Below are 25,085 nucleotides of genomic sequence, written 5' to 3'. Positions count from 1 at the left end.
TTCCGGCTGGTTGTCTTCTCTCCATAGCATTTGAGAAGCTATCCACCATTCCTTTCTTTTGCAGAGGTGGGAGAACCAAGATTGTGGTACTGAACATTTTTCAGACTTTTTAAATGCATTGACTGGTCACAAGACGATCACAAAACAGCGTTCATTATCCTGTCATTTTTAGCTCTCACATTTCTCCCTATGTTCCTTCTGTTTTCTGTCTGGCACCAACCCTCACTATCTGCCATCTGGATTACAATGGCCTGCTAAATGTCTCTCCCCCCTTCCCTTAGTTCAACCCCCCATTCAGCTGTTCAAATGATCACAAGTGCACATCTAACCAGGTCACCCACCTGTATTCAATAAATTCCGGTAGGTCCCTATAACCTTTAGGATCAGTCTGAGTTTTAAAGCCCTCCCTCATGTAGCTCTTTCATTTCCTCTGCACTCTTGCTTTATTCCCTTTATCATCCCCTGTGACACAGTGACACTGGCCTCCTTGCTGGCTCTTGCACTTGCCATTCTCCTGACTCTAGGCATTTTCTTTCACACAGCCAGTAAGTGTTAAGTGTCTAAGGCCACATTTGAACTCAGGTCCTCCTGACTTCAGGGCTGGTGTTTTACCCACTATACCAACTAGCTACTTCAAACTCTAGGCAGTTTCAACAGCTACTTTCCATGCCTGGAACCCTTTCTCCCTTCATTTCTACTTCCTGGATTCCATGGCTTCCTCCTATCTTCCAAGTGTAGCCTTTCCCAGTTCTCTTTTATCTTAATGCTTTCCCTTAGAAATTATCTCTAATTTGACCTCTGTATAAGGTGTTTGTACCCTGTTTTTGTTTGTATCTCCCCCATTAGACCGTAAGCTCCTTGAGAGCTGAGACTAGTTCTTGTTTTGTTTAGGTTAGTTCTGGGGGGGGGGGGGGGGAGTTTGTTTAAGTTTGGTTGGGGGGTGAGGAAGGGGAGGAAAAGGCTTAACAGAATGCACATTGCATTTAATAAATATTTCTTGACTAATACTCAGGATACCACCTAAAAGAACATATATATTTCACTTACTAATACTTGGCCTTAAGTACCTTAAAGATATATAAAATCAAAAAACTCAATAACAGAAACTATTTTTAAACAATTTTAATCTACTTAGCTAATTAACATTTAAGCTTTCTGATACAAGAACTCCATCTAGTGGTAACAAAATGTATAGTTACAGGCTTTGTCCACGACACATAGGTAAGAAAAATGAAACATTTTTTACATCTAATTTACCTTGATATAAACCAATATTTTGTAATTTCACATTTTTCTCTCTGCATATTTTAGCTTTACCCTGCCTCACCAAAAAATGAATTCAGTGCTACATGTATTCTCAGGGTTCTGGTTTATTACTTCTCCATAAATGGTTCTCAGATTTAAAATGAGAGCTCCTTTGAGAGTAAAGATTTGTTAATTCTTTTTATACTTATCTCCAATACTGGGACACAATAGACAATCTGTTGACAGACTGATACAGTCCTGCATCACCAACTGCCTATCTAACATTTACAACTTAATTTCTCCTGTCATTCTTAAATTTAACATGCTTAGAACAGATCTCTTTTTTTTTTTCCCAAAAAAAAAAATTCATAGTATCATAAAACTTCAGAATTAAAAGGAATCTCAGTCAGTACATCACCATACTACTGACCAAAGACTAATAAGACTCAAAAGGCAAGAACAGATCAAAATATGAAGGATTTTATAAGCCAAAGAGCATTTTATATCTGATTCTAAAAGTAATGGAAAGATAAATTGGGCTGAGGAGAAATTGGAAGACTTCAAATGAGGGCCAACCCACCATTACCTTGAGGCAGCCATTCCTTTAACTATATTTTTGTAAATAATGACTATAAAGGGAAAAAAAATGAGTAATTCAGAATCAGAATGATAGAAGGGACTTTTAAGACATCACCCTCTCCAATACTTTCATTTTTGCTAAAGACAACTATAGCTTCCAAAAGGCAAGTGATTTATCTGAAAGCCCTAGAGTAATGGAAGACTTGTGATAAGATACACACACACACACACACACACACACACAAAGGATTAAAGAGACAATCTTCTTTTTCTCTATCAAATCCCACTAAAAATTAGATATCATACAAAGAAAGCTATAGGTAAAAATGGTAGAAGATTTATTTATCAAATGATTATATGTGAAGAGTTAAACAAAATGAGCAGCAGAGGATATTGCCAAGGTTTATTAGCCAGGAAGACTGGATGGAAATTTGTTTGTTTGTGGCAGTTCTTTTTGAAGTAGCAAGGAACTAGAAATTGAGTGGATAACCCTGAGTTGAGGAATGATTACATAAAGTATAGTATATAAAAGTAATGGATTAATGCTCTATAAGAAATGAAGAGCAGACTGATTTTAGAAAAACCTGCAAAGACCTACATGAATTGATGATGAGTGGAGTGAGCAGAACCAGAACACTGTACACAGTAACAACAAAGTTATGTGATCAACTGTAATGGACTTGGCTCTTTTCAACAAGATGGTGATTCAAGGCAATTCCCATAGACTCGTGATGGAAAGTGCCTTCTGCATTCAGAGAGAGAATTATGGAGACTGAAGGTAGATCACAGCACAGTATTTTCATCTTTTGCTTGTTGGTTTTTTTCTTTATCATGGTTTTATTTTCCTTTTTGGTTTGATTTTTCTCACACAACATGACAAATACAATCACTACCAGAATCAAATACAAAATGCTGCTTGGTGTTCCAAGTCTTCCATAGCCTATTCCTCCTCTGACCTTTCTGCTTTTCTTACACTTTACTTCTCACCATACACTCAAACAATGACCCTGGCCTCTGAACGGTCCCATGAATAAGACACTCCATACCTCTAGGATTTAGGCATGTTTTCTGACTGTCCTCCAGGTCTGGAATGCTCTCCCTCCTAATCTCCTATTACTGGTTTCCTTTAAGTCTCAACTAAAATACTATCTTTTACTGGAAGTTTTTACCAATACTTCCTAATTTTAGTGCCTTACCTCTCTAAAGTATTTCCTATCTATCCTGTACAGAGCTTGTTTGTACATACAATTTAGTTTCAACAATTGAACATTCATGTGATATTATTAGTAACTTCATTTTCACTTTTGCATGGCAGACATTCATGGCTATATACAATAGAGAAAATGAGTGGAAATTTGAGGAGCTGCTAGAAAAAAAACTGGAACACAAGGTTTTGCAAGGATGAATATTGAAAACAATGCATATGTTTTGAAAACAAAAAGTTTAAAAAAATAAAGACAAAAACAGCGAGGATGGTCAAGAAAAGGAGAAAAAAAATCATATATCTTATAATTAAAAGGAAGCTGAAAGGGAATCAATAATTCTAGGTTCTAGGTTTGTACAACCTAGTGAGCAAGACTTAGTAAGAGATCAACACTTGGTCTAATAATCTGTTCTGGAATTTTGAAATGCAATGATCTCAAGACTACAGGTCTCAGTTTAAATAATCCATTTTTTTTTCTTTTTTTAGAAAACCAGGATATTTACTCATCTCTACTCTTTTTCCTATCTTCCACAAATTCCTTAAAGAATTATCCAAAACACTTCATTACATTTGCAATTTCTTTCATAAAGAGCAATGGACTTGAAACCAGAAGTACTGGTTTTAATTCCAGCTCACACTACCAACTGCAAGAGGTTTAGCAAGAGACTTTATTTCCCCATCTATAAAATTAGTATACCTATCTCACAAAGTTGTTGTAAGGAATAAATGAGATGATATACATAAAAGCTTTTTGCAACCAGCAAGATCATCACAAACATGTTTATTAATTAAATTGATTAATTAAATCAAATCCATAACACATGACCCAAAGCATAGTGAATTCCCAGTAAGAAAATTGCCTTTATCAATACAAATTAGAAAACTATTCTGAAATTTATCATCTCAAAGAGTTGTCTGGGGCATTCAAAGTTCAAGTTATTTACCTAATGTTACACAGTCAGGTTGTGTCAGAGGTAGACCTTGAACTGGTTATTCATGCTAGCCGTCTTATCCACTACTTTAATCTTATATTAAGCTTAACAATACAAGTAATATTATTACTATGAATTATATGATATAACTAATTTGTCCAAATTTTTAAATTTTTCCACTGGTATTTTTAAAAATATAATTTCTGAATATATCTCTCCTTTTCATCTCCTATTTCGTGAACCATCTCTTGCAACAAAGATTTGACAAAGAAAAAAAAAGTTCAGCAAAAACAGCACATCAATCATATCTCACAGTATAGTTAATTTTCCATGTTCATAATCCCCTACCACTGCAAAGAACCTTTTCTCAACTCCAACTCTAGGGCCAAGTCTGGTCATTATATTGCTCAGTTTTATTTATCGTTTGTTCCACTTCCATTGTAATTATCATTGTGTATACTATTTTCCTAGATTTGTTTAATTTTCTTTGTATCAGTTATAACTTCCCATCTTCATCATGTGCATCACTATAACATAATTTATACATATATAACACATATATTTATAACATAATTGCATTCATAAACCACATTTTACTTAGCTACTCCTTAATCAATGAATAGCTACTTTGTTCTGTTACCAAAAAAAAAAAAAAAAGTGCAGCTATGAATCTTCTGATGAATATAGGAACTTTCTATCTCTGATCTCCTTTCCATATATCCCTAGCAATGGGCCCTCTGAATCAGTGTGGTCATATTCTCAGAGTAAATCCAAGTTGAACCAGAATAAGTCTACCAAAGTTCTACTGATGTGTTAGTATACCTGTCTTCTTGCAGTCCCTTCAGCAATGATTTTTCTTATCTTTTGTCATCTTTACCAGTTTGCTAGATGAAAGGTAACACCTCAGAGTTGATTTGACTTGATTTGACTCCCAATAAATATGATTAATGAATAATCTTTCAGGAGTTTATTAAGTCTGCAATTCTTTTCAGAACTCTTCCATGATCTTTTGACTACTTATTAGAGAATGATTCTTGATTTTAAATATTTTTGTCTATTCTATACATAATTTAGTTATCAAAAAAGCTTTGACTTTACTTAGAGACTAAGTGCCCTTTTTATCTTTTCTCATCTATTCTAGTAAACACTGTAAAATTAAAATGACTATCTTAGGTAATGATTTTATTCCGTTTTGGTTAATTGAAATAATTTTGAGACATTAATATTGTTCTTAATAAAAGAGAATTTTCCCTTGAATTCTTCTGAAATTAATGTTGAATGTTATTCAATATGTCTAATGTTTCTAGCTTTCTCACACTATTTTAAACTATTTCCATTATCCAAAAGTCCAGTGAACTCAACATAGAAAATCAAAACTAATCCATGCCAATTCATTCTTTGCCATTTTTATTAATAACCCCCACCCCATCCCCCAAAAATGTGTCTTCTAAAGTCATTGGGCAGGACTCCGCCTAGTTTGTTGGGAGGATTGTGTATGCAAATAGGAAGTATCATTCTGATTTGATGTGGGGAGGGGTGTTTAGTGGGTTGGCTAGTGAGAAGCTGTCTGGGTCTCCCAGCAAGTCTGGTGAGAATAGGGCTAAAAGGAGGAGTACAAGGAGTAGTAGGATTAGGCCTAGGGCGTCCTTAATGGTATATTATGAATGGAAGGGGATTTTGTTTGAGTCTGGGTTGATGCCTGAAGGGTTGTTGGAACCTGTTTCATGGAGGAAAAGGAGGTGGACAATGGCTAGTGCTATGATGATGAAAGGGAGAATAAAGTGGAATGCGAAGAATCAGGTGAGGGTAGCTTTATCTACTGCTAAACCCCCTCAGATTCACTCTACTAGAGTGGTGCCGATGTATACACAACAGCATGCAGACTACTTATCAATTATCTAATCTCATTATGTGATCAGCTCTTTTTTCCCTTAGTTATCATCCTTCATAGTGCTACTTCTACTTCTTATGTGTAATAGTGATAGCCTGCTTATACCTACACTACATGTCTCTCCTCAATTTCAGTTCTTCAAAGTCAATGGTATAATGTGACTCACAGTTATAGATCATCAGAAAAATACCAGCACTAAAAAGATGGGCTTGATAGAGCACCAGTCCTGAAGTCAGGAGGACTGAGTACATATCTGGTCTCAGACACTTAACACTTCCTGGCTGTGTGACCCTGGGCACAACTAAAATTTGCCTCAGCTAAAAAAAAAAAAAAAAAAAAAAAAAGGTGGGTCTTTCCTCATTTTTAAAATAGAGAATTGACTCAAATTTATAAGAATTCAAGCCATTTTCCAATTGCCAAATGGTCAAAGGATACAAATAGACAATTTTCAGATTAAGAAATTAAAACCATTTTTAGTCATATGGTGCTCTAAATCACTATTAATCAGAGAAACGCAAAATAAGACAACTCTAAGGTACCACTACACACCTCTCAGATTGGCTAAGATGAAAGGAAAAGTAATAATGACGAATATTGGAGGGAATGTGGGAAAACTGGGACACTGATAAATTGTTGGTAGAGTTGTGCTCTCCATTCTGGAGAACAATTTGGCACTATGCCCAAAGAGCTATAAAACTGTGCATATCTTTTGAATGTTTACACTGGGCTTATATCCCAAACAGATCTTAAAGAAGGGAAAAGGACTCACATGTGCAAAAATGTTTGTGGCAAGCCTGTTTGTAGTGAATGGCAAGAAACTGAAAACTGAGTGGATGCCCATCAATTGGAGAAAGCCTGAATAAGTTATGGTGTATGAATGTTATGGAATATTATTGTTCAATAATGAATATTATGGTTCTAAGAAACGACCAGTAGGATGATTTCAGAGAGGCCTGGAGAGACTTACATGACCTGATGCTAAGTGAAATGATCAGAACCAGGAGATCATTGCACAAGGCAACAAGATTGTATGATGATCAATTCTGATGGACATGGCTCTTTTCAACAATGAGATGATCAAGGCCAGTTCCAATGATCTTGAGATGAAGAGAGCCATCTACATCCAGAGATAGAACTGTGGAACTGAGTGTGGATCACAACATAGCATTTTCACTCTTTTTGTTGTTTGCTTGCATTTTATTTTCTTTCTCATTTTTTTCTTTTTGATTTGATTTTTACTGTACAACAGGATAATGTTCTAGGGATTGTTGCAATCAGTAAAATGTTACCTGAGAAAAAGATAAAGAACCTCTACATATTAACTAAAGTAGTTTTTCTAAAGTCTGACCTTGTTAACTATTCAATGTTGAGTAGTCTCTAGTATCAAACTCTTATTTGGTATTTAAAACCCTCCACAGCCTTGATCCAATTTACTTTCCTGCTTTGTTTATTTTTTTTAAGTTGCAGAATGGTATTCTTTAATTAAATTTTTGCTTTTGCTTGATCTGAAATCAGAATTACTACTCCTGCTTTTTTTTTTTTTAACTTCAGCTGAAGCATAATAGATTTTGCTCCACCCTTTTACCTTTACTCTGTATGTTCTCTCTGCTTCAAATGTATTTCTTGGAAACAACACATTGTAGGATGCTGGCTTTTAATCCAGACTGCTATCTGTTTCCATTTTATGAGAGTTCATCTCATTCAAAGTCATAGTTAATATCACTAATTCTGTATTTCCCACCACCCTATTTTTCTCATTATACTTTTTTCCCTTTCCCCCTTTCTCTCCTCACCACTGTTTAGTTTCTGAACACCACCTTCCTCAATCTGCCTTCCTTTTTTTCAGCCCCTCCCTCTCCTTATCTTTTCCCCCTTCTATTAGCTCCCTTTCCCCCCTGCTACTTTTCTAGAGAGAGAAAAGGTTTTATATCAAATTAAATATGTATAATATTCCCTCTGAGCCAAATGAGATTGAGGTTCAAACAATACTCATCCCCCTCTCTTACCTCCCTCAACTATAATAGGTCTTTTTAGCCTCTTCATGTGATGTAATTTATCCCATTTTACCTCTTCTCTCCTTCTCTTCCAGTACAATCCCTTTTCCACCCCTAGTTTCCTTTTTATATCATCACATTAAAGTCAACGTATACCTACATTCTCTAAGCATACCCTTAACAAAGATATAGTTTTCAAGAGTTACATATATCATCCTCCTATGTAGGGATGAAAACATTTTAACCTTTAAAAAACAAAGTTTTTTTTTCCCCCTACCTTTTTTACCTTCTTATGCTTCTCTTGAGTTTTATGCTTGAAGATCAAATTTTCTGTTCAGTCCTGGTCTTTTCATAAAAAATAAATGAAATCCCCCTATTTCATTAAATGTCCATCTTTTCCTGAAAGACAATGTTTAGTTTTGCTGGGTAGTTGATTCTTGCAGTCCAAGTTCCTTTGCACTGTGGCATAGAAGGACCGATGTCTACCTATGTCCAGGTCCTCTGATCCTTCAAAGTAGAATGTGATAAAATCCTGGGTAATCCTGATTATAGCTCTTCAATATTTGAATTGTTTCTGTCTGCTTGCAGTATTTTCTCCTTGATATGATAATTCTGGAATTTAGCTACACTATTTCTTAGAGCTTTCATTTTGGTGATCTCTTTAAGGAAATGATTGGTGGATTCTTTCAATGGCTGTTTTTACTATCCAGTTCTAGCATAATAGGACAGGGACAGTTTTCCATGATGATTTCTTGAAAGATGTTGTCCAGGCTTTTTTTTTTTTTTGTTTTTAATATTGTAGTTTCCAAGTAGTTCAATAATTCTTAGATTATCTCTCCTAGATCTATTTTCCAGATCAGTTGTTTTTTCAATGAGGTATTTTACATTTTCTTCTATTTTTTCATTTGTTTTTTGGTTTTGTTTGAATGATTTTTGGTGTCTCATTGAATAATTCATTTCCATTTTCCAATTCTAATTTTTAATGAATTATTTTCCTCGGTTAGCTTTTTATTTCCTTTTGCATTTTGCAAATGTACTTTTAAAGGGACTATTTTGTTTGTTAGATTTTTTTTCCCCTATTTTACCAATACTATTTTTCAAGTTGTTCTCTTTTTCCATTTCACCAAATCTATTTTTTTTAAAAAGGTGGTTTTCTTCAGTACATTTTTCCATTTCACCAAATGTATTTTTAAGAAGTTGTTTTCTTCAATTACTGTTGCCTTTCCTAAATTCTCTTGCAAAGCTCTCATTTTCTTTTCCCATTTTTCTTCTACTTCTCTTTTAAGACACTTTTTGCATTCTTCCAAGAGAACCTTTTGAGTTGGAGACTAATTCATATCCCCCTTTGAGACTTCATCAGGAGGTGCTTTGCCTTTAGTGTTCTCAGGACTAGGGTTCTGTTCTTCCCTATCTCTGAAATAACTATCAACAGTCAAGAGTTCTTTTTTGCTTTTTTGCTCATTTTTAAAGATTGAGGGCTGGTCCTAGAGCATAGGGGAAATTGTCCCAAGCTTCAGCTACAGGGCAACAAGGACTTCAAGCTGCCCTGGGGTCAGTGGTGCTACAGGCTTCCCCTCTATGCTGGGTGGGCTGGCTTAGTCCTGCCTATTTTGCAGGGGAAAGGGGGAGGGTTTGGGGGCTCACTATTTGCTTTCTGTAGTTACGTCAGAGGTCTCACAGTTAGTCTGCTGATTCCCTAGCCTTCTGACCAAGACAGAATAGCCACTAAGAGCCTCCTACTAGACTTCCCTCCCCATTCCTTCCTCCTTCTCCCCTCCCCCTTCCTCTCCTTGCCCTGGGCCTCCCTGCATTGTACCTGTGTTGGACTGTGTCTCTTCTTCCCTTCCCCCACCCCACCCCCAGGCTTTTTCTGAAGTCCTTTTAAGATAACTTATGCTGGAAATTTGTTACATTCCAAAATCTGTTCAGAGGCTTGATCTAGTGTTGATTCTGAGGGAAGCCAGGAAGAGCTAAGACAAAGTCCTGTCTACTCTCTGTCATCTTGGCGCCATACCTCTTGTTTTGCTTATTATATATTATTCCCTTTCCCAAATCCTAAGATCCAACCAGACTGGCCTCTTTACTGTTCCTTTCACATAGCACTTCATCTTTCTTCTCTAGGCCTTTGGAACTGACATTCTATCTCAAACAAATCTGAAGAATGCTCAAAAAAGGGCAACCAGGATGGTGAAGAGTTTTTAGCTCTTATGGGGCTACATCATCTTATGTGAAGATGTTACTAGATAATTTGTCTTATGAAATCCTAACCCCAAATGACTGGAAATCCATAGCGAAAACATGTCTAGAACCGGGACGAAATTTATTGTGGCTTTCGGAGTTTCATGAATTATGTAGGATTCAAGCCCAACACAATAGATAAACAGGCACTATTGGACAAATCACTTTTGACCAACTAGCTGGTCAAGGTCAGTATGCAGAGAGTTCAGAACAGATTTATCCCATAACAGTGTATGAGCAAATTTCTAAGGCTGCAATAAAAGCTTGGAATTCTCTCCCTGGACAGAAAAATGGAAATAATGCTTTCACAAAAATAGAGCAAGGTCCCAATGAACCTTTTGCAGATTTTGTGGGACGTTTGCAAACAGCTGTAATAAGAACCATTGGAGGCAATGCAGCAACAGAAATAATGACTAGACATTTGGCTAAGGAAAATGCCAATGAGGTTTGCAAGAGAATTATATGGGGGCTAGACAAAAATGCTCCTTTAGAGGAGATCATAAGATGCTGTGCCACAATGGGCACAAATGCTTATTATGCCCAAACTATGATGAACATGGAAAGACAAGGTCCTCCTTAGCAAAGGAATTCTAGAGAAACTCGTCGATGTTTTCAGTGTGGAAAAGTTGGACATCTAAGAGCCCAATGTAATTCTTTTGTTTTAGAACATAGGGTGGTCATGACCTCCCTGACTTCTCAAGGAGGTGAGAACCCTCCAAAAAAGGTGATCATGCCTTCCTTGACACCTCAGGAAGGGAGATGAAAACACCAAAGGAAATAGGAAGTCAAATCAGATTAGCGGGTTTCTGAAGGGGCTCACTTGAAACGGGTACACATAAATCCATCAATATGGGAGGCATTATACATAATTTACAATAGCACATAGCAATATAACACAGGCTAGTAGTAATGTAACAAATAACAAGAATCATCCTGAAAATTTACACATGTCCATAAGTCCTAGAAATAGTCCTTAAGGAATCCATTGTCTATTAGTTCATGTGCCAGGAATCTAATAATTCCTGTAAGCTCTGAAGCCCCATAAACCAGGTGAAAGAACTGAGGATATTTATCCCAGAGAAGAAAAGATTCAGGGAACTTATGATGGAACTCACTGAAGGTCTATCATGTGGAAGGCTCCAAGAGGGACCTGATCTTAAATTATCCAAAGGTAGAACTAGAAACAATGAGTGAGAGTTGCTTGACAGGAAAAAACTACCTAACAATTAGAACTATCCAAAAGTAGAAAGATACTATGTCTTCAGAGACTGGATGATAAATGAGGGATTTCTTTCAAGTTGGACTAGATAGTTAGTTACTGGGGTTCCTTCCAACTATAACATTCTTAATAGTCAACAAACAGTAATATGATGGTATTTTGTATTCTCCATACCATTCAGCCAATTGTCTAAGTGGAAAGATATAAAGATATATGTGGTCTGCTATAGACTATCATTTTAGAAAGACTGCCTAATTTTTTCTCATACCTTCATCAGAGATGCCCTCAATGTCTCTGTAGGTTATTCTCATACTTTTTTTGAAGAAATGAGAAAATGAGATTTAGGGTAACAAAAAGAATCAAGATTTTTCCTTGTCTTTGTTATTTTCCTCTTATTTCAGATACACTGAGAATTGAGAATCCTTAAAATTGTATCACCTACTCTGCGTATAATTAGTCTAATTCATCTGGTCTTCCTATTCCTTTTTCTTCAGTGCCATTTTTCATAGATTACATCTAGGGCAGTAGTAGTAAAGTCCAAAGGCAATAACAGTTTCTCTGTTTAAGGACATTTGTCAAAGTCCTGTACTAAATGATGAGAATACAAATCACAAGAAGCCAGTTCTTTCCTTCAAGGAGCTTATATTCTAAGAAGATAGAAAACAAAAGGAGTAATAAAAGTGAGGAGATAAAAAGTACCTAATTTGGGGTATGATGGAGAAGTCCAGAGAGGAGGTACTATGATAAATGAAGAGATGGCTGCTCTGGGCATCCTTCTTAAACAGAGATTCTAGGAGAAGCATGTCCTCTGACTTCCAATCAGACAAGCCCTAGGAGTACAGGGTACTGATGAGGTGTGAATTTCAGAACTGTGATCTTGTAAAATGAAGAAATTCTTGGATGGAATGTTATGGAGAAATCCAAAAGAGTGCAGCCAGGTAGAAAATTAAGCTTGTAATAAAAAAAATTTTAATCAACATTTTCCATTCTTATTTATGGTCCTAAGAAGCAGGATCACTAAAAGTATATAATAAACATCAGTAAAATTCACAGGAAATTAATGATAAATCAAGATCACATGTAAACCAAATTATTTATAGCAGCATTTTGTATGGAAACAAATAACTGGAAACAAACTTACAAACTAGACTCCCATTAAATAGGGAATGGATCAACAATTTTGACTTTAGTGTGTGAACATAACAGATTATTACTAGAAACTATGAGTATATAGAAGCATGGGAAGACATATAAACAAAATGCAAGTAGAAAGAGCAAATAAAATAATATATGCAATGATTATAATGTAAATGAATACAACAACAAGTAATCAAAACTGAATGCTTGTGAAACTATTCCCAAGCCTAGCTGAAAAGATCTATGAGAAGGAAAGTATTTTCTTCTACCCTTCCTTGAAAAGGGGAGGGAGGCAGGCAGAGCCAAGAAAGCAGAATAAAAGCAGGGGCTTGCATGAGTTCTCCACTAAACCCCTTCAAAATTTCTTTAAATAATGAGACTTAACAAATTCTAGAGTGTTGGAACCTACAAAACAATGAAGAGAAACAATTTTCTAGCCCAAGACAACTTAGAGGGTGACAGGAAAGTTCTGTTGTACCTGAGTAAGAATGAAGCACAGTCCAATATAGACTAGCCCTCAGCAAAACAACAACAAAAAAAACCGAACAAGTCTCAGGGTGACTGAATCAGTGGCATCAGTAGCATTTTCCACCCACAGTGGTAAGGAGATCAGGTAATAGGTCAAAAGAAGATTTATTAAGGGTCCCTTTGCTGGCGCTAGAGACAGAACACTCTTGCATTGTCTATATTTGGATCTGGGTTGCAATCCTGGGTCTATGAAAAGAAGCACTAGCAGAACAGAACTTTCAGCTGGAGGATAGCAGGGATCTTGGTCACAGTTCCAGGGTTGAAAATTTTTATGCTGTGTTTACTCTATACTGGATTACTTGCTATCTAGGAGAGGAGAGAGAGGCAGAGGGAGGGAGAAAAAATTATAATGCAAGGTTTTGCAAAGGTGAATGTTGAAAACTATCTTTTCATGTACTTTGAAAAATAAACTATTAACAAAAAAAAAAAATTTGTGTTTATGGTCTCTTACCAACCAGTGCACAGTTCATGTGAGTAGTCAACACACTTCTCCCTAGATCATACCACATTGGAAGAACCAAAAACTCACAGGCTCCCAGAAATACCTATGAAAATAGCTGCACAAAAAACCTGAAGCTTGGGACAATGGCCCCTCCACTCAGGAAGCAGAGCTCCACTTTAACATAGAATTAAGAGTAAAAAAAAAAAAAATAGGTTGCAAAACAGTAAGTACACAAAAGGAAAAAAATTTGAACCATAGAAAGTTTTATGGTGACAAAAAAGATCAAAAAACACACAGAAGAAAATAAAAAAGTCAGTATTCCTGTATCCAAAGCCTCCAAGAAAAATATGAATTGATCTCAGGCCATGAAACAACTCAAAGACTATTTTAAAATCAAATATGGGAAGCAGAGTCAAAATTAGAAGGAAAAATGAGAGTGATACAAGAAAATGATGAAAAAAAAAAGTCAACAGCTTAGTAAAGAAGGCACAAAGAAATATTCAATAAAATAACACTTTAAAAAATTGAATAGGCTAAATGGTAAAAGAGGCACAAAAATCTAATGAAGACAAGAATGCCTTGAAAAACCAAAAAGGAAAAAAAAAAAAGAAAAAGATGCACAAAAATTCACTGAAGAGAAGTTCTCTTTAAAAAGCAAAATTGGCCAAAAGGAAAAAGAGAAACAAAAGCTCACTGAAGAAATTATTTTCTTCAAAAGTTACAATTGGTTAGGTAGAAGCTAATGACTTCATGAGACATCAAGAAACAAAATCAGAAGAATGAAAAAAATAAAAAATGTAAACTATCTATTATTGGAAGAACAACTGCCCTGAAAAATAGATCAAGGAGATATAATTTAAGAATTATTGAACTATTTGAAACTCATGATCAAAAAAGGAGCCCTGCTATTTACTAGAGGATAAAGTAGAAAAATAAAAACTTCACAGATCCCCTCCTGAAAAAGGTCTCAAAATGATAACTCTCAGGAATATTATAATAGCCAAATTCCAGACCTCCAAGGCCAAGGAGAAAATATTGCAAGTAGCTAAAAAAAATAATTCAAATATCATGGATCCATAATTAAGACATTACAAGATTCGGCAGCTTTTACCTTAAGGATTAAGGGCTTGGAATATGATTTTTCCAGAGGGCAAAGAAGCTAGGGTTACAACCAAGAATGACCTAACTAGCAAAACTGAGTCTAATCTTTCTGGGAGGGGAAAATATACATTCAACGAAATAGAGGACTTTCAAGCATTCCTGAACAAAGACCAGCACTACATAGAAAACTTAACTTTTCAATGCAAGATGCAAAATAAGCGTAAAAAGGTAAAAAGGAAAGAAAAATCATAAGGGATTCAATAAGGTTAAATTGTTTATATTCCGATCTGGAATAATGATATGACTACTAAAAACTTTCTCATTATTAGGTCAGTTAAAAGGTGTATACATACACAGAAAGCAGAGGCATAAACTGAATATAATGGTATGATTATTTTAAAAAAAAATTAAGGAATAAGAAAGAATATTCTGGGAGAAGAGGAGAGGGAGAGGTGAATTGGGATAAATTATCTGACATAAAAAAAGACTTGGATGAAATTTTTACAATGTAGTGGGAAAAGGAGCACACAGAACCTTACTCTCATTGGAACTAGCTCAAAGAGGGAATAATATACACATTATCAGGTGTAAAAATCTATCTTATTATGCAAAAAAGTAGAAAGGGAAGGAGATGAGGAGGAAAGGGGAATAGAGTTGAAAGAAGAAAGGATAGTTTGGGGGAGATAAAGGTCAGCAGCAAAACACTTTTGAGAATAATTAAAATAAAAAGAGGGAGAGTAGGATAAATAGGAAAATAGGATGGAGGGAAATACATAGTTGGAAATAAATCATTATTATGAAAAAGTTTTTACAGTGAATTTCTCTGACAGTTTATTTTTCAAACATAGAAAACTGAGTTAAATTTATAGAAATAAGAGCCATTCCTCAATTGATAATCAAAGATAGATGTGAACAGGCAAATTCAAACAAAATAATCAAAGAAAGCTATAATCATATAAAAAAAAGTGCTCTAAATCACTACTAATGAAAGAAATGCAAATTAAAACAACTGAGTTACTACCTCATACCTGTCAAACTAGATAATATGAAAAAAAAGGAAAATGACAAATGTTGGAAGAAATGTAGGAAAACTAAAATACCAATGGTGAAACTGGCTGATTCAAGCATTCTAGAGAGCAATACCAATGTATTGCTGGTGAAACTGGCCGATTAAACCATTCCAAAGAGCAATTTGGAACTATGCCAAAAGGGCTTTAAAACACTTTAATCAAACAATACCATGACTGCTGAATCTATATCCCAAAGAAATTAAAAAAGCCAAAAAGGCAAAGGACCCATATGTTCAAAAATATTTATAGCAGCTCTTTTAGTGGTAGCAAAAAATTGGAAATTAAGTGGAAGTCCATCAATTACTCGAGTAATGGCTGAACAAATTGTTCTACATGATTGTGATGGAATACTATTATGCTTTAAGTAATGACATGCAGAATGATTTCAGAAAAACCTGGAAAGATTTGCATGAACTGATACAAAATGAAATGGGCAGAACCTGAACATTGTACACTGTATGTCTATTTGCTATGAATAACTTAGGGATTCTTTCATAGAATGACTTACAAGGAAATGTATTTTGCATGATTAAACATTTATAACCTATGTCAAAGTGCCTACCTTCTCAAAAAGCGAGGAGGGGGGCAGATAGAGAATTTAGAACTCAAAATTTGGAGGGAGTTACGGGGGAAAGGAAACGGGAAGGTTAAAAATTGTTTTTACATGTAATTGAAAAAAAAATAAAATATTAAATAACAAAAAAACAAAGAAAAAATAAGGAGGGGCAATGGAATAGTGAATCAATGTGGCATATAGCTGACTTTACAGATATTAGGTATTTTTACTTAACTGTTTTCTTGCTCTTTTTGACAGTCCGTTTAAAGGGACAGCTCCCTGAGAAGTAGTGCCAGAAAGTTATGCTGGGAAATATAAGTGATATACAAATTATAGGAATTACAAATGAATCGGAAGGGGGGGGGGGGGGTTAGACTAACCACAATCAATTTAAAATCACCTAATTATCAGTTCATAAGCTGAGATGCTAATATGGTTAATAAAATGTATTTTAATTGAAGGTTTACTTTAATATATTAGCCTCTTTACCATTTTTTGCATTATAAAAGGCAAAGACAGATACTGTATTATTTTGAGCTGACTTCTCAAGGTCAAATTCTGTATTCCCAAATAGATTTATAGCAAAAGTTACTGCCAAAAAAAAAAATCCAGGTACTTATTTCAAGCAACATTCCATGAAATCAAATTGATCATATCTCATTACAATTAGCTAGATCTGATTTAAGTAAATCATTATTAATTGCTAGACCTCATTTACAAATATTATTACATATTTATTAAATGGATAAGTAAAGCTACACTATTGGGACAAGAAACATGAATTCTGAAGCCTATGTTAAAATAAATAATTTCAAAGCAAAAACAAACAAACTTGATAAATATAGAAATAATTTACATAAAGTTGAATAAAAAGATTCTCAAAAATAACTTTATGTATATGTTTGTGTGTATATAAAGAGTACAAAAATATGTTATAGCTTTTGGTATCACAGATGATATTTTCAAAAGCTTGAAGTTAGCACAAGATTTCATGTTTATGTTAAGAGAAAAAATACAACATTAAAATATAGAAGAGATCATTAGTTTGTCCAAAATGAAGTAACAGCAAAAACACAGGGATAAGATGGACAAGATGAAAAAAACAAACACATCTGGATTAAATGCCTCAATTGTACAACAGCCACATAACTGGAAAAGTGCTACATATCAATACTATCAACTACTTGCTTAAAATGAGGCAGAGAAAAGAAACTAGAGCAAATAGAACATGCTCATGATTATAATAATAAAAATATTAACACTGAAAAAACAGGTGAGCTCAAATAAACTTCTTGGTTCAGAAAACAAAGGCTGGAACACACTTCTCATCCCAAAAGGAGTGAGAGAGGAGAGACAAGAAAGGGGAATGAAAGTACTCAACTTTTACTTATCCTGAGCCTAATTTCAACTTAATTGTTTTTCTGAAGGGTACTTGGGGGAAAGACACCAATAAAACTTTTAAAATACCATGTCAAATAAACAGTCATGTCAGACTTTTCTTAGTTAAGATATTAGAATGATTTGCTATTTCTTTCTACAGCTTACTCTACACATGAAGAAACTGAGGCAAACAGTTAAATGACTTGCACAGGGTCACATAGCTAGTAAGTATCTGAGATCAAATTTGAATTCAAATCTTCTTAACTTTAGGCCCAGTGTTATAGCCACTAAAACCACCTAGATTCCCAGGAGGGAAAAAATATATAAATTTGCAGCAGAGAATTGTTATTTAGTCATTTCAGTTCAGTTAATGATTTATTTGGGAGGCTTTTTTGGAGAGATAACTGAAGTGGTTCACCATTTCCTTCTCCAGCTCATTTTACATGTGAGGAAATTTAAGCAAACAGTGTTAAGTGACTTGCCCAGTTCACACAACTAGTAAGTGTCTAAAGCCAAATTTGAATCCAGATCTTCCTAACTTCAGGCCCAGTGCTTTATCCACTAAAACCACTTAGATGTCCAGGGAAAAAAAAGGGGGGGGGGGGAGGAGCATATAAATTTGCAGCAGAGAATTGTTATTTAGTTGTTTCAGTCATTTTAGATTCTTAATGACTTCATTGGTTTGGGGGGAGTTTTTTTCGGTAGAGATAACTGAAATGGTTCACCATTTCCTTCTCCAACTCATTTTACAGATGAGGAAATTAAACAGTGTTAAAATGACTTGCCCAGGATCACACAGCTAAGGTCTGAGACCTCATTTGAATCAGGTCTTCCTGATTCCAGGTCTGGTATTCTATTTACTACCCTCTAAATAAAGCTTAACCACCTAATAAATTTTTAACCTCACTGGACTAGTGATTGCAGTAGAGGAGTAGTAACAGTAGTAGTGGTTGTGGTAACAAGAGTAATATTACTATTAGACAACTGAAAAAGACAGTAAACTGGTGGTGAACAGAGGCTATTTTTCAGTTTTCTGTGTATTACCAGCCCTTAGCACAGTGCCTGGCACATAGTAAGTGCTTAATTAAATGTTACTTGACTTAATTAAAGCTCTCCAAAACATTACAGAAATAATTTCAGAAGATGCTACTAAAATAGTACATTACTAAAACAGACGCCAAGAATCACTGACTATCCGGATATCTAAGATGTTGAAAATGAGAACGAGGGTATGACCAAAAGAACACTGTACAGAAGATAAGAGATCTGTATTCTATTCTGGCTCTGATGTTAATTAGCTGTTGAACTGAAACAAGAATATATTTACAAAGCTTTTTCCTCACCCTAAATTGAGCCTTAGTTTTCCTTATCTGAAAGAAACAGAGGGAAAAGAGATTGGAAAAATGATAAACTTTAAATTTCAAACTTTAAACTCTAAACTCTAAAATTATATGACTTCCAGAAAACTCATTCCGTTGTGACCATTCTGTTAAATAGCCAAGAACTGCCTGTCAATCTTTCAGTTCTATACAAATTTCCAATCTGCTTTTAAAAAAAAAAATGCATCTGCTACTAAGTTTTGTTACTTAAGAGAATACTGGGAATGGCTTAGCAGTGACAACTGAAACTGGGAAACATATGAGAAGTGTGTGTGTGTGTTTTTTCTCCCTTTGGAAACACTTTTCAGAGTTGTCCTGTGGAAACCCCACCTCTAGTCTCCTGCCCACCCACGGCAAGATTTCCTCGGCCCTTAGTTGTGCGCTGGACCCGCAGCATCTCCACCGCGGCTCCCAAGGCTTTTCAGGAGAGATTCCCCTGGGCAACATCGGGGAAGAAGGAAGGGATGCAGCCTTGTGCCATGGCCAAAGCCGGTCACACGACAGGGGGTGGAGGGGAGGTCAAAGACATGACAGGTAGATAAGATCTTGCCGGGAAAAGGAGAAGTGAAAGGGGGAGGGCGGTGACTGACCCACCAGCTTTGGGGTCAGGGTCAGAATTCCCTCTCGACCTCTGCCTACAGCCACGAGCTCCCCAGCCAAGGCCCTGGGAAGGGAAGGGAAAGATGCTGGACGCCCTTCGCCAATGCAAATCCCTCGAAAAGAAAGGCACCAAAGCACGTCCCTAAATCCCACCTCCTCCCTTGCAAATAGGAAAAACCGAACCAGAGTCCGGGTGGCGACCGTGGCAAGGCAAAGAAAACCAAGCCAGAGCCGACCAGAGCCAGAGCTCGGTGCGCCCCATGCTGCCGGGGCGCTTAACGTCCTAAGGCGGCTCCGCGTTGGCAGGAAGACGCCCTTCCCACGCCGGGGCTCCCGCAGCTCCCCGTGGAGTCGGGGCCGATCCCCATCCCGGGCCGGCCGCGCGCGGCTACAGCCCCAGGAGCCCTCCCCGGCTCCAGAGAGCGACGGGCACACGGGCTGCCGCGGCCAGGGACGCCAGGGTAGGGGGCCTGCACAGCGGCTTTTACCTGCGCCTGCCGCCGCCGTCGCCGCCGCCGCGCGCTCCCCCTCCCCCAGGCTGGGAGAATCCCGCGTCGTCGTCGTCGTCGTCGTTGTTGTCGCTGGAATCGTAGCTGTGCTTCAGCCGCTGCAGCCGCCGCCGGACTCCCAATCCCTCCGCCCCCTCCAGTAACCCAGGAAACCGGGAACACCAGCCCCTCCTCCTCGCTACCCCCTTCCTTAGCCCAAAGCCACTTTCCTGCGCCTGCGCAAGAGGCTCCACCTCTTTCCCTACCCCTCCCACCCCCTTCTTCCTCCTTTGGCTCCCCCGGAGGAGATCCAAGCTGACGTCTTCGCGACGTGACGCACGGAGCCTGAGCGCCGAGGGAGGAGGGATTATAACGGGGGCTCACTGAATGCAGCGCCGCGGAGTGGGGGGGCCTGAAGAGGTGAGAAACGCTATGTGGAGGAGCGTTTCCGGTCTTGGAGTTTCCATCCCAGAGACTGAAGCGAGCCATCCCCTTCAGACCTCGGCTCCTTCTCTTCCAAGCGTGGCACTGCATGAGGGGCTTGAGAGATCGGGAAAAGAAAGCCGAGATCCTCTAGGAGGAGGAGTTTGCAAAGCAGCCTGTGGCGTTCTGGGCGAGGGCTGCGGAGTGTTTGCAATCTCTGTCCTACTATGAACGAAGAGCAAAAACTTTGAGCATGAAACTTAAAATGAAGCCACCCAGAACCGCCGGGGCTTAGAAGGACATAGACCCCATCGGCTACAGTTGATTTCCAGGCCTTTCCCCTTAAACCTATTCTTAAATGTGAGATTACAAATCGCTTGACCATTCTTCATCTGGATGTGACACCAGATTGCAGTTGGGCCTGCGGATAGGTTTCACAAACCCAGCTTCTTAAACGATGGTTCCAATCCCTTTCATAATTGAATGTGGGGGTCGTGAAATTATGATTTATTATTAGCAAATGTTTGATTTATTGACCTGTTTTATATACCTAAAAACCCCGGGGTCATGTAAAAATTTCTCCGGTGAAAAGGGGTCTCCAGTGCAAAAAAGTTTAAGAAGCCCTGGTTTTACCCACTAAAGGCACCCTATCTCTGAGCTCAGTCCTGGGAGAGGCTGGCCTTGAGAGGAAGGGTGGAAAGGGAGACAGGTAGAGAGAAGGGAGGGGATTCAAGATCTTTCTTCTCTCTGGTTTTGTATGCCAGTCATCCCAAAACCCCAAAGGAAAAATCACAAAACTTAGATTTGGCCCACGTTTAGGATCTTCTCAAAAATAACTTCATGTGAAGGTACTCAATATATAATGAAATTCAGTTATAGTAAAGCTTTTTATTTCCTAGAATACACACATATGAAATTCAGTTGAAGTTTATTTCCTAAACACACACAAACAGGAAATGCAGTCAGAATAAAGCTTTTAATTTCCTAAACACACAAACATACACACACAGGAATTCAGAGTAAACCTTTTTAATTTCCTAAACAAAGTCATGCACCCACATACAAAATTCAGTTATAATAAAGCTTTTTATTTTCTAAAATCACACACATACACAAAATTCAGTTAGAATAAAACTTTTTATTTCCTAAACACACACACACAAAAATCAGAGTAAAAGCTTTTTATTTCCTACACATACATGCCTACAAAACAAAAAGGTTTTGACATGAACATTGACAAAGAAAAAACTTAAATTATGAAACAGTAACCAGTAACTCCTATTTTACTATCCTTGAAGGTTGATACTTAAAATATCTAAACATGAAACATTTCATAAGATTCCTGACCAGTCGTATCATCTTTGTTATATATCTCCTGGCAAGCCAGGGCATGGTTTGGGCTCATCTTCTTGTCAGTAGTCATTTTTTTGGAGAAGAGTATAGCTAACCAAAAACCACATCCAGCTACCAATCACCTAAGGCTGAGGAGCCCAAGAACTCCCAAACTCCAAAAGTAGTCACCATGAAAAGTCCATCTCTAATGATTGCTGTTTGGCTACCTACACTGGCCACCACATTATGTTCTATCAACATAGAAAGAAACACAAAACCGAAGAGACAGCCCAAGGCTTGAGGTCAAGTCTCAAAACTGTCCACCTCAGCACAATTGTTCTCAATGTCATGTGCAATTCCACAGTATAACTAGATGGACAGATTCCTCCTTCTCACTGTCCACCATGGAGAAGCCTGGCCTAGAGTGGGGGAAAACTCAGCTTCCTGAGTTCAGAACTGGCCTCAGGCACTTTCTAGCTATGATCCTGGACGAGTCACTTAACCCATTTGCCTGTTTCCTCATTTGTCAAATGAGCTAGAGAAGGAAATGGCAGACCACTCGAGTATCTCTGCCAAGAAAACCTCAAAATGGGGTGATGAAAAGTTGCACATGAATGAAAACGATTGAACAACATATTGCAGGAGAGTGCCAGAGGGTAGTGGCTTCCTTAAAAATCTACTTAATAGTCAGCTCTTCTTGACAGTGACTAATCTTCTTTAACCCAAGCTCCTTCTCTCTTGCTTCTAGCATAGTAACCAGCAGCCTGCAGCATAACCTCAGAATCCTTTAGATCTGGGCACATTTGTCCTGGAGAGTGGCCAAGGAAGTTCAATTTAGATCCATATATGCTCTATGGGGTATATTTCAGTCAGATCTCCCTTATATATAAAATAAGATGCATGATTTCCTTGCAATATTAAGGAAAGTGCTATGCAAACCTTAAAGCACTAAATAAATGTATTATTACTGGTATAGCTATTTGTGTTTGGAACCCAAAATGCTAGATGATGTAATAGATAAGCATTTACAGCATTTCTACCCTATCCTCTAATCCTTTGAGACAACTCCCAATAGTTCACCCATTGTTGCCGTTGCCAGAGAAGGCAGAGTCTGGATGGGGATTGTCTGAGAGAGGTCCCAAGAATATAAAAGTTAAGCAACATGCTAGGGATCAATTGCCAATCAAAATCAACATATGTTTGTCAAAATTTCCAAGAATTGTTACTCTCTAGCTTGGGCAATAAACGTTAATACCACCCCTGTTCATCCCTTGTGTCCCCTCCTGTATTTCTGATTAATTCAGAATTGCTGTACAATCAGTGTTAGCCCTTTCACAAACTACTACAATCCAATATGAAACAAGAGCTGGTATAGACCATGGGTATTGCATGCAATTTTTAAATTGTAAAAGTGACAGAAAAGCAGAATCAATGTTAAAGATAACATGAGAAGATAGTGATTCTAATATAGGAGATTCATGCATTAAGGAAACAATTTAGAATTAGGCAAGAACATAATAGCACTTAATAATTTAAAGTTTGCAAAGCAATGTTATATATTATCTCATTTGATCCTCTCAACAACCTCTTTGAAATAGGAGTTACTATAATCCCCCTTTACAGATGAGAAAGCTAGGGCTAATAAACATGAAACGATTTGCCAAAGTTCATACAATTGGTAAATGTCTGAGAGAGGATTGAAACTCATATCTTCCTGACTCTAAATGTAATACTCTATCCATTATACTGCCAATAAGAAAAGTAATTGTTCATTTCTATTAACCCAACAGCTCCACTACTGACTATATACGTCTAGATTTTAAAAAGAATAGAAATCCTAAGGTTTATCATATCCTCATAGTAGCACTTTTTTTAATAGCAAAGAATTGGAAACAAATTGGTACCCATCAATAGAAGAAAGGCAACTCTATTATAAGAATGTAATGGAATTTAATTGCATAGTAAAAAATAATAAATAGGAAGAAAATATGATATTATTTGTATGAAGTGATATAGAATAAGGAAAAAGATAATTAGAACAACAGTGATAACATCAATGTAATTGATTGTATCTTGAAGTCAAGTAATAGATAATAAGTTTATATTTCATGCTAGAAAAGGAGTCACTATAGCATTTTGATGGGTTTTTTTTTACATCAAATGAAAATTCATATCTATAGTATAATATGACCTTTAAAAGGTATTATTTCAAAGATTTTATCCCTTTGCTCCCCCAGAAATGTTATTCTCTCTTAAAAGATTTCTGGCCCTGGCCTTAAGAACAATTAAGGCTGGTTAAATGAGGCTGAATTTCTTCTTGTCTGTAAAGGATCAGACCACCAAAAAAAAGCAACAAGGAAACAGCTTGCCACTGCTTGAGTACCAATTGTATGATCTTGGGCAGATAATTTAGACCTTCCAAATTTCAACTCTCATATTCATATATGCAGAATATATATATTCATATATACAATCCAGAAGGATATAGAGGCATTGGCTATCTTCATATTATCAAAGGCTGGCTCTATGCAGTTTTTAAATGCAACTCATTTATGTTGTGGATGCCTGCCTATATTTACAAATGAAGAAATTAAGTGGTACAAAAGTTAAATGTTGATCTAAGTCAGTCTCTGGGTTTCTTTTGAATGGAAAAGAAAAAAATACCTTTAAATTTTCCTTAAAAATAAAGTACAAAAAAGAAAGCACATAGTTGTTCTTCAATAACTTCAATGTTTTTGATAACAATACAACTGCTATAACTTGCAAATATTTCTATAGGGTAGTAGTATGGAAAGTGCTTTCTATAAATCTTAATATGTTGTGTAAATTGCTTATTTTGTTATCATTAATTTCATTATCAAGATATATAATAGTACAGATGGTTTTCAGAGATCCACAAATATTAATTATTTCATAAATAGTGAAAAAATAAAGCTGCACAATATAATGGAAAGAATATTAATTCTGAATTCAGTGTGTCAGAATTATAATTCCTTTTTTGGATGTTTATCATCTGTGTAATCTTGAAGAAGGAAGGGAGATAGTAGGAAGCAAATACTTATTAAGTACCTATTATATGGCACTATACTAAGTCTTTTATGCTATGCTAAGCACCTTACAAATATTATTTCACTTGATCCTTACAACAACCCTGAGAAATAGATACCATTATTATTCCCATTTTTTAATTGAGGAAAAAGAGGCAGGCAGATTGATTTACCTAACGTCATACAGCAAGTAAGTATCTAAGATTGGATTTGATTACTGATTCCAGACCTTGTATTCCTTCCACTGTGCCACCTAGTGTCTTTGAGAGAGTCCCCAGCCTCAGTTTCTTCATCTGTAAA

The 25,085-nt window shown here is 36.7% G+C and overlaps 1 protein-coding gene across 1 annotated transcript in view; it reads right to left on the bottom strand.

The window, feature by feature from the left end:
- The window catches only part of LYST (lysosomal trafficking regulator), a 201,967-nt gene extending 181,717 nt beyond the window's left edge, over positions 1-20,250 (bottom strand). The window contains 1 exon segment of the mRNA XM_051993556.1: positions 19,984-20,250. The gene's annotated coding sequence lies outside the window, so the exon portion shown is untranslated.
- Between the last annotated feature and the right edge of the window lie 4,835 nt (positions 20,251-25,085).

Source organism: Antechinus flavipes, chromosome 4 (genome assembly GCF_016432865.1).
Source record: "Antechinus flavipes isolate AdamAnt ecotype Samford, QLD, Australia chromosome 4, AdamAnt_v2, whole genome shotgun sequence".
Classification (NCBI taxonomy): Eukaryota; Metazoa; Chordata; class Mammalia; order Dasyuromorphia; family Dasyuridae; genus Antechinus; species Antechinus flavipes.
This window is presented reverse-complemented; position numbering and strand designations above follow the sequence as displayed.